The following is a 9,999-nucleotide window of genomic DNA, read 5'->3' on the forward strand; positions in this document are numbered from 1 at the left end:
CAAGGGAGAATGTCAGCTATTTCTAGAGTGAGAAGCCCCTCCTTGGTTTAGGGTTTCAACATTCATGGAGGGGCAGTGATTAGGGGATAGACTGGAGGTGGAGCCTGGGGGAGTAAAGCCAATTTCATACCAGTTTTTCCTGCATTTCAACATAACCCTCACATATTATGTTTTGCAAGGGAGAAGGTGAATTAAAGTTGTGGACCACAGGGACAGGGTAGGTTGCTCAGGAGCTTCTTTCTTTCTTTCTTTCTTTCTTTCTTTCTTTCTTTCTTTCTTTCTTTCTTTCTTTCTTTCTTTCTTTCTTTCTTTCTTTCTTTCTTCACAGGGGGGTGAACACAGTTTCTCCTGCATATTACTAGAGAATTTCTTAAATGAGTGAATGGAACTATATTTATAAGGCCCACACCTGGGATTTCTAGAGTGGCTAAAATTATACTAAGCTTCATTAGTTCACCAGGTCAAGACTGACAGTTAAAAAGTCCAAGTGGGGGCTCTTGTGGGGAGGTGAATTTTAATAACCAGGTTTGGATAGGTGGTGTTAGCTCAGTAAGATAGATTAAGAGTTATATCAATCTCACTTGCCCAAATACCTTCTATTACCAGTTTGATGTCTCTCCCGAGTGAGTTGTTGATGGCAAACCCAATATTCAGAAGAGATATTGTTACACATCTTATCATATCTTGAGTTATCATAAAGAAAATTATCTTGAAAATGATGAGATAGAATGGGAGATATGAACCTGGAAAAGAAGAATAAAGTTTCTGGAGTTTTCTTCTAATATCTGGGCCTGATCAGCTGATAAAGTGAGTCCTTATGTGAATCTGGATTAATATTAGTGTATTTCTAGAGGGCAAGAATCCCCAAAATAAAGCAGGATATTCATCCTTATCTTGTGTTATTTCTCTGACCTTTTCATAATTAACTGACTTATTCATAATCTTCTCATTCCCTGAGAATCATGTAGTTTTGTTTACTAAGATCACAGCTTTGGTTTTGATAATTTAAACTAAGATATGGTTGGGACAGTTCTCCCCTACAGGCTGTTCCATGGTCTTGAACATGGACTTAGTCAGCATATGGTTTTGGTGCTGCACATATCTGGGTCTTTTCTTCAGGTTTGCAGAAAGTAGAAAAGAATGAGAGGGAGGGGAGTATGAAAAATGGTGGAATGAGACACTCATCAATAACCTATGAACATGTATGATTACACAAATGGTATGAATCTACATAGTGTACAACCATAGAAACAAAATGAGGTACTCCATTTGTGTACAACGAATCAAAATGCAGTGTGTTAAAAAAAAAAAAAAAAGAATACTTGAGTGCCAGTCCATGTTATGTTAAACATGACAGGGCTTGAAACCCATCTCTGAATCTAATAGGGACTTCTGAGAACCTACCCAATTTCCCTTTACACTGTGTTATCAGTCCCAGAGAAAGGAACATATACCCTCAATCTATTTTGTTTCCCATGTGCCACATCTTGAGGCAGGCAAATATCAGAAGATTTAGAAGTAGTTGGATGATAAGAAATGCCACTCTTGTTACACCAGAAGGACTAGGTCCTCTGGTTATGGGGGATAGAGAGGCTGACAAGCAGGTGGTAAGAAGGGGGAAGCCATTGGAGAAGAGAGCAGAAGAACCTGTAGAACTTCATAAAGAGATTTTATTAAAACCTGCCAGGGATGCTGCTGCTTCTGCATTCTGAACGATGGGTGATGGAGAAGGCCTGTTTGAAGCACTTCAAAGTAAATTCTCCATAGAGTCTAAATCATAATTATTGGGTTCAAGGAGAACATGAGCATCACAGATCTTACAAGATCCCCATATTTTGGGGTTTTGATATAAGGCCATAAAGATGTGAGCACGTGGAATTTCTGTCTACTTTCCTTCTTGCTTATAAAATAAACCAAGGTGTCGTATTGTGTTAAAATTCAGCATGCTGCTTTCTAATATATATTGAGGGTAAGTCATATTGCAGGAAGAAATCAATTTATTTTTAAGTCCTCTACCTTAAAATAATTCCAATTACTTATTATGTAATCAAGTAGTGGGTTCTTAGGGTTAGATGACACATTACCCACAATCTTGTAATTTTCATGCATCAATTGTTTTCTTAAAAGAAAAAGAGAAAAAGTAAAACAAAACAAAAATGTTGGTCTCAGAGTCTTTGCACCCCATCAGGATTGGACTTTAAAGTCTGTCCCATACTGTATCAAGGTCCTCTGTGTCCCTATCAGGATCAAACTTTGTCTGTCTCATAATGTAGATACTGGGGTATTCTTTGAGTCCCCACCAAGGATCAGACTTTTTAAGTCTGTCCCAAATTGTCCTCTTCCCTATTAAGCAGTTCTCAGGTTGCTCAATAATCCCTACCTAGGCCTTAAGAAAAGTTATTTGATAAAAAAAATCCTGAAAAGATTATCCCTAAGATCTCAATTAATTTTTAGATGTGTTTGAGAACTTAGGATTTTTTTTTTGAGATTTTTTTTTTCTTTTTTACTAGTTTTGGATCCACATCATAATCGTTAAAAAAAAAAAAAAAAAAAAAAAAGCAAACAGTGCTAATGGCCACTTTGGTAAAAACACAGTGTTCAAAAAGTGTTACATCCTTTGGACAGGTTTTATTCCCAAGATATAGAACCCCTTGGCCATGACGGCAGCTACTGCTTCACACAGCAGCTTGCGCCACACGTTCACCTTCAAGACTTCTCCAGTCTGTCGATCTTTCTCCACACAGTAGCAGCTGTTGTAGAACTCTGTGAAAGTGGTTGCCAGCTCGTAAATATAGTCGCAGAGTGTGTGGAGAAATAAGTCATCTGAGATCTTTTGTAAAATCTCAGGGAAGCGTAAAATGCACCGGCCTAGTTTCCATTCCATCTCGTGGTCCAAAATGATCTTGGTCTCCCAAGCAGCCTTCCGGAGCATCTCTTCATCAATGCTGGCCAGCCGGGCAATAGACCTGATTCTAGTGAAGGCATACAGCAAGTAAACAGCCGTGTTCCCTCTGTCATCAAGCATTTTGTCAAAGGAGAAGATGTAGTCATTCAACCGGTTATGGGAAAGGTCAGCATATTTGATACAGCCATAAGCGACAGATGTCTGAGCAGCTTTCAATTCCTCTGCAGTTAAGACCTTGTCTCTCTCTTTTTCTTTCTATTTGTCCATGGATCGTTTGAGTCCTTCTTCCAAAAGGTCTATGAGGCACACTGTTTCCCCTGAACGTGTTTTAAACTTCTTCTTGTCTTCCCCAAGTACCACACCAAATCCAGCATGGGACACTCTAGTTACTTAAGGATCATACCAACCAATCTGAGCAGCAGCAAATACCGTCTGGAAGTGCACAGATTGTCCACTGTCTACCACATAGATAACTATATCTGCCTTTTCCTCAAGTAGTCTTTGTTTAAGAGCAGCCAGGTCAGATGTGTCATAGGTATAACCTCCATCTGATTTCACTATGGTTAATGGTATGGAACACCCTGGGACAAACACAATCTTCCTGCCATCATCCACTTGCACGAATCCTTTATCTTCAAATTCCTTTACAATATCATTCATCCTATCTTGATAGAAGGATTCTCCTCTCTCTATCAAGGAGATGTCCAATGCATCATAGATTTTATTAAATTCTTCACGGGACACATCACATATAAGTTTTCAAGCTTTTATAATATCTGGGATTTTCCTCTGGAGAAGAACAACAAATTGGTACGCTTGTTTCTTAAATTCCTCCTCGGTATTGAACCTCTTTTTAGATTCCTTATAAAAAGCCTGAAGATCCCCAATAGGAGGTGAGACTGTCAGATAATCTGGAAATTGATCCTGCAGGTGAGCAATGAGCATGCCAAACTGGGTCCCCCAATCTCCTACATGATTTAACCTTAGCATATCATAGCCTGCAAATTCAAAGAGGCGGCACATACTCTCTCCTATGATAGTTGACCTGAGGTGGCCTACGTGCATTTCTTTAGCTATACTGGGAGAGGAAAAGTCAACTACAACCTTTTTTCTCTCTCCAATGGCAGGTAGTTGAACTCCATTCACCAGAAGATTGGTCAACTCTCCTGATACAAAATCCTTTCTTAGATGGACGTTAATAAAACCAGGACCAGCAATTTCAACTTTTTCAATGCATTCATTGTTTGGCAGGTGTCTGGTGATGTTTTCAGCAATTTCTCTTGGATTAACTTTCTGTTCCTTGGTTTTGAGCATCTGAGAAATGCCCATGGCACTATTACACTGATAGTCCCCAAACTTGGGCTGCTGACTTGGTGTTACTATCAGAGGAGGATTTTCCAGGTCTGGATATGCAGCCTTAATGGCACAGCCAAAGACTTCTTGTAGGCGGCTATTGATGTTAATCATCTTTTTAGTTGGTCTGTTCCTCTCTGCCTGAAGACTCTTTCGAAGAATATTCAGTTGATACTTCAACTTTAAATTTTCTTCTCTCAATTGCTCCAAATTTGGAGAAGCTTCTAAATAGCCAGTTTATCAACCGGTCAATTTCATTTAGAGACTTAATCTCTTTTTCCTGCTGCAGCAGCTGCGTGGAGCACTGAGCCACTAGAGCGTCCATCCTCCCGTCAGCACTTTTCACGCCAAGTAGGATTTTTTTTTTTTTTAATAGTGAGGACATAAAAACTTTGTAGAGAGTTTTGAGGCATTTGGGGATAGGACAAAGTCAAATAAGTTTCAATAGAAAGAGATTCATTTATATATGATGTTTATCTCATGACCAAGAAGAACAAATGCCTCATGGCAATCGTATCTCTTCGTGGTGAAGTCTGATGTAAAACAAAATATGTCTTAAGTATAACAATTGTCGTCCCCCCAAAAGTGTAGACATCATTCTTTCAGTTAGATGGTACCAGTAGAGTGGGTATTCGTCTTGATTAAAATAAGAAGTCAGACAAAGGGGATGATACCTTCTCTCAGGGCTATTCCTATTAAAGAACAGGTCAAGATTGGAATAACTTATTTCCTTAAGTACAGAGAATGCAAAAATAAACACAAAAAATAGCATAATTTTAATTAAAACAAAGATTTGAGAATGTTTCATAGTTGACAGTAACTGTATAGAAAGAATAGTTTAACTGAAGCATGAAACAAGAGATTTCAAAGAGATAGTTTAGAGAAGGGAATGAGGGAAGACACAACAATAGTTCATCATCAGAACTCAAATTCATAGCAGAAGCTTAAGGAGTTCTGGTAAAATGCATCAGGCCTGAATGTGGTGATCATTGGAGGTAGCTTCCTTGAATGTCACATCAAGACTGGGCCCCTCCAACAAGGTGCCCCACATTTGGCAAAACAAGGGGGTGCTCAAGACATTCGGAGGTCAGTCCTTCATATGTGTCTTCTGGATAAGCAATTTATGTTCCTTCTGACCAGTGAACATGGTATGTTTGCCTAAGTAAGTCTCCTAACTTCAGTGCTTTTTTGAATAAGCACTCATCTTCTTAAGGGAGAGAAGGGCTTTTGGCTGAGGAAAGGAGGAAGAGAGAGAAAAAAGAGAATATCTCTATAAGTCCCATATCTGACAGCTAGTCTTAGATGGACACATACTAGGCAAACTGCTGAGAAACCTATAGCCAATACTCCTTGCAATGCTGTGCAAGAAGTGGAGAAAAAACATTTTAAAGAAGATCTTTGGGCTTCTTTAAAATCAGATCCCTAGGTTAATGTCAACCATCACCTTATTGTCACTTGAATCTACCTGGCATGGGGATTTCCCAGCTACCCAAGAAGGGGAGTCATGGTTGGTGAGGTAGATCAAGGTTATGCTCCTTAGTATTTCAAAGTGAATGAAGTGGTGCGAGATTATAAGAGCAGACAGAAAAAGTAATAGCCAACGCAGAAAGAAGAAACGATTGCGTGCACTCAAGTGCCTCTGACAATCCCATACAGGCTGTCAAGAGATGTCACTGGAGAAGCAGTCTTTGAGGTAGGGCCTGAAGAGTTCCTGAAGAGAAAGGGGAATTCCATTTAGGACCAGTAGGGTTCTTGGCATACATGATGGAAAGAATTTCAGCATGTATCAATCAGAGGCACAGACAAAGGTTTATTTAAGAAGCAGGTTCAAGGGAAAACATGAACTATCTTGAGACTAAGCTTCTCCTTAGTTTGGTACTCCAATATTTATAGAGGGTCAGTAGTTGGGGGCTGGACTGGAGTTAGAGACAGGGTGAAGGAAAGCCAATTTTTCCTGCGCTTGGGCACTGCCCCTTCATGTTACTGTAATACAGAGCATGGGATTTGATGGGCTCTTTGTCTCATAAATTAGAAGAATGAAATCTAGAGACACAAAGGGTGAGAGCAAATCCCCAGGTTTTATTAGAATAATAGAAAGAAAAAAATCAGAGCTCCTGAAGAGAAAGGGGTCCCAGGAGAGGGTTGCCAATGAATGGCTATTTGTCTTGGAGTTTATATGAATCTATAGGATTAAGGAAGTTAGTCCCTGGCCCAATCCTGGGTAAGGCACTCTTTCTGCAAGCTCTTCATGTGCTCTTTGGTCCAATCAGGTAACCATGTTGCAGCTTGTCCTTTTTTTTTTTGGAGAGAGTCTGGGCACTAGATAACAGATGTATCTGTTAGTTTCTCTGTTACACAGGATCAGTCTGACCTTAGTTGGGCCCGGCTTGTATCTGTGCTCTCAGCTCTGTTACACAGAATCTGACCTTGGTGGGGCCCAAGTTTCCTGTCTGCCTATACCAGTTCTTTTTCTTACCTCATTACTTTTTGCAAGTGAGCACATGGATCAAGTTTGGGGGATGAGTTACTCAGGAACTGTAAAGGGTTCATGGGCATTTTTGGCATCTTAATGATTAATGGATGTTTCTGCATCTCAGTGGTTCATAGTTATTTTCTGCATTTCAGTGGTTCATGGGTGCTTCCTTCCAGACTCAGTATATATCTTCTTTTATCTCCAATTCCCTATCTCAGGTGCATAAAATAAAAAGTTAGAACTTAATTTGTCATTTGCCAGCTTTAAAAGCCACACTTATGATCTGAATTGAGAGAGCAGTCTTAAGTGTTAAATTTGCATTTCCAAAGTTGAGGTCAAATGAAAAATTTACATCTTAAAGACTTGGGCTAGAAAAACTTATTTCCTTTCCATAGACAGACACATACTTCAGTAGAGAAAATCTAAAGCCTTCATCAGACAAAACAAAAATATAAAATTCAAACATGCACAATCAAAAAAGAAATGAATTCACCAGAGGAAAAAACAGTGAGCTCAATATAAAGTGATTGCAGATAAATTCAATCTGTCTCTACTGATAGAGACCCATTCGATGACAGAAGCAAGAACAATGCTTGGGAAGTGCTTTGAGTCAGTAAAATGTGTTACTTTATGCATTTATTCTCACCATTTCACCACTGGGCTGGTAAAAACCCATCTTATATATCTCAAAAGTAGTCCCATGCATCAAGAGGTGAAGAGAGTTAGCTAGGTGCATGTTAACCAGACCTTTATTATGCACCTTCTGAGTGAGCTTTCCAAAGTTTCTTCCAACCCAGGAATGGGGTATGTTCCTCTGAAATGGAATTCCCTATACTAGTAGATAAAATCTGTTGCTGAAGCCATTAGAATGCAGCCTAATGAAGCCCGTTGTTGAGTTAGCAAACAATTATATGAAATCTGCACTCACTTTTAGATATAGAGACTAATATGTAATCTCATTACAAAAACAAAACTGAACAAATGAACAAATAAGCACTCACCGAAACAAAATAATTTTTGGCAAAATTTATGTCCTCTGAATTTTAACTTACTGACCAGCATCCAAAAAGCAAATGGCTTAGAATAATAACTGAGTTAAATTCCAAGTGAGATAGGGATTTAGGACAAAGAGGAGAAAAAGAGATACTGAGTCTTAAAGGAAATGCCCATGAGCCATTGAGATGCAGAAAGGGCTCAGGAGGAATTATAATTTCTGAATGACATGCCTTGGCCCATGCCCTTGTAAAATGAGGGAAATATGTGAACACAGGGAAAAATGGCATGAAATTGTGTAACTTGGCCCTGGCTCCACCTCTAACCTAATCCCTAGCATTGTCCCTCTATAAATATTAACACCCCACACCAAAGGGTTGCTGTCTCTCTCTCTGGAGATAGCTCACATTCTCTCTTGAATGTTATTCCTCATTTTGTCCCAAAGGCTTCTTTCTTGAGATTACCCCCCTTCTCCCTTGAATATGTATCCACTTTCCTAAATAAGCCTCTGTCTTTGACTGATACATGCTGAAATTCTTTTCTGTCATGTAGGCCAAGAAATCCTGCTGGTCCTGGGTCCAATTGCCCTTTCCCTTTGGGAACTCCTCAGACCCTTCTTTGGAGACATATCTTCTCCTGTGACACAAGCAGCTTAAGTTCTATTTAAATTTCATGGCTCACGCAAGTCCAAAGCAGCTACTCAAGCCCAGACTGTAGAAAACCCATACTGCAAAATGATCCACTCACAGTCTAAAAACTGCAACAGGCAGAGAAAAATCCTCAGTGCACATTCTGATGGGGCTACCAGCATGACCCACTGGTCATTTATGGTAACATTTTCCTCACCAATACAGTTATTTTGGAAGTCGAAACTGAAGCAGTGATACCTGTCATTATCGGTGAGGAGTTCTGCTGCCTCAAATGTTGAAGTTTGAACATTAGAGAAGCACGCCGGGGCAAGCATGTATAGAGCAGATTTTAATTAGAGGTAGTAACACAGACTTCTCCCACGAGGGAGAAGGGGGTCATGGCTAGTATTGTGGTATCCCAAGAAGTGAGAATGTCCTGCCCCTTTTATAGACTAAAGTTTCCTTTGTTGTCCTGCTCGCTCCCTCTCCTTCCTGCCTACCTGACTAGGCCCAGGAGAAGCTGGTGGGATAGCCAAAAGGTGGGAAGCAGATGGGCAGGGGGAAGAACCAAAAGGAGTGATCCAGGCAGGAAGCAGCCCAGCGAGGCATTAATTAAAAACTCCCTGTCTGCAGTCTTCTGGGAGGAGTGGTATAGGCAGGTAATCTTGGTGACCAGAGGGCTCTGGAGTCCTTGACATTCCAATCTCCCAGGGGCAGTGTCCAACTTCCAGGATTTAAACTGTCCTCTATTCTTGATTCGATCTCATCACCTATCTTTCTTAACTGCCTGTCTTAGTTCTGGCTTCAGCAGGAAGGAAAAGTACAGATTCTTCAGGATTTAAATATCCCTGGTCAGTTGTCCTTACAAGTGCAGGTTTGGCTAGTTGTGAGAGCCTCTTAGCCCGGAACCCACTCCTGCATGCAGATCTCAATCAGCCTGTGCTATGTTGCTCAAGGGTGGGATTTTACTTTTGAAATGACTTACCAAAACTGTTACTGTGTGGGACAAGATCCTATGTGGGCAAGAAGAGGCTAGGTCATAACACTCACTGATCCAGAAATAGCTGGAGTCAAATTGGTAGGAAAATAGGTTTTATTCAAAGCCAGCTTTGATGGAAGATGGAATAAACTTAATTATTTCAAAGGTTTCATTTCTGAAACGTTCTGAGAGAAGAAAAGTTTTCAAAAGGGGGAAGGAACTCATTAAGACAAATGACAGAATTTCACAGGCTGAACAGGTTTTGCTCTTAGAAGTCATTATGGAACAAAGATTTTTGCTCCTGGAACCTTTCTTAGCACATTAAAAGGAGCTGGGACTTTCCGGGACTACTGTCTGTACCTTCCTAATTTCAGAAAGGGGTTGCCTCCAAATTAAGTCTGTTTTAAATGTATTCATAGAACATGTGAAGAAATCCATATGTGTAGCAGGCAGGCAACCTATCCTTGTATGTATTCCCCTCCTCTTGTGAGCACACGTGGCCCTCTGTAGTCTCAGCACACAGCTGCCAAGGAGTGTGAGTAATAAACTGTCTGAACCCTACCTGTTGAATCCTCTGAGTTCTTCCTTTGGGGTCTGTGAACAATATGCTGGGGCTTTTACAGATCCAGGGTTGGACAAGTGGTGTAGTTGGCAAGATCCCAAAGAG

The 9,999-nt window shown here is 40.3% G+C and overlaps 1 pseudogene across 1 annotated transcript; it reads right to left on the minus strand.

Annotated features, from left to right (window-relative positions):
- Window positions 1-2,532: 2,532 nt before the first annotated feature.
- LOC306666533 (arginine--tRNA ligase, cytoplasmic-like) lies at window positions 2,533-4,621 on the minus strand (annotated as a pseudogene). The gene has a single exon. The product of its transcript is annotated as an arginine--tRNA ligase, cytoplasmic-like (transcript).
- Window positions 4,622-9,999: the final 5,378 nt, after the last annotated feature.

Source organism: Sciurus vulgaris (assembly GCF_902686455.1).
Source record: "Sciurus vulgaris genome assembly, chromosome: 7".
In the NCBI taxonomy this organism is placed as follows: domain Eukaryota; kingdom Metazoa; phylum Chordata; class Mammalia; order Rodentia; family Sciuridae; genus Sciurus; species Sciurus vulgaris.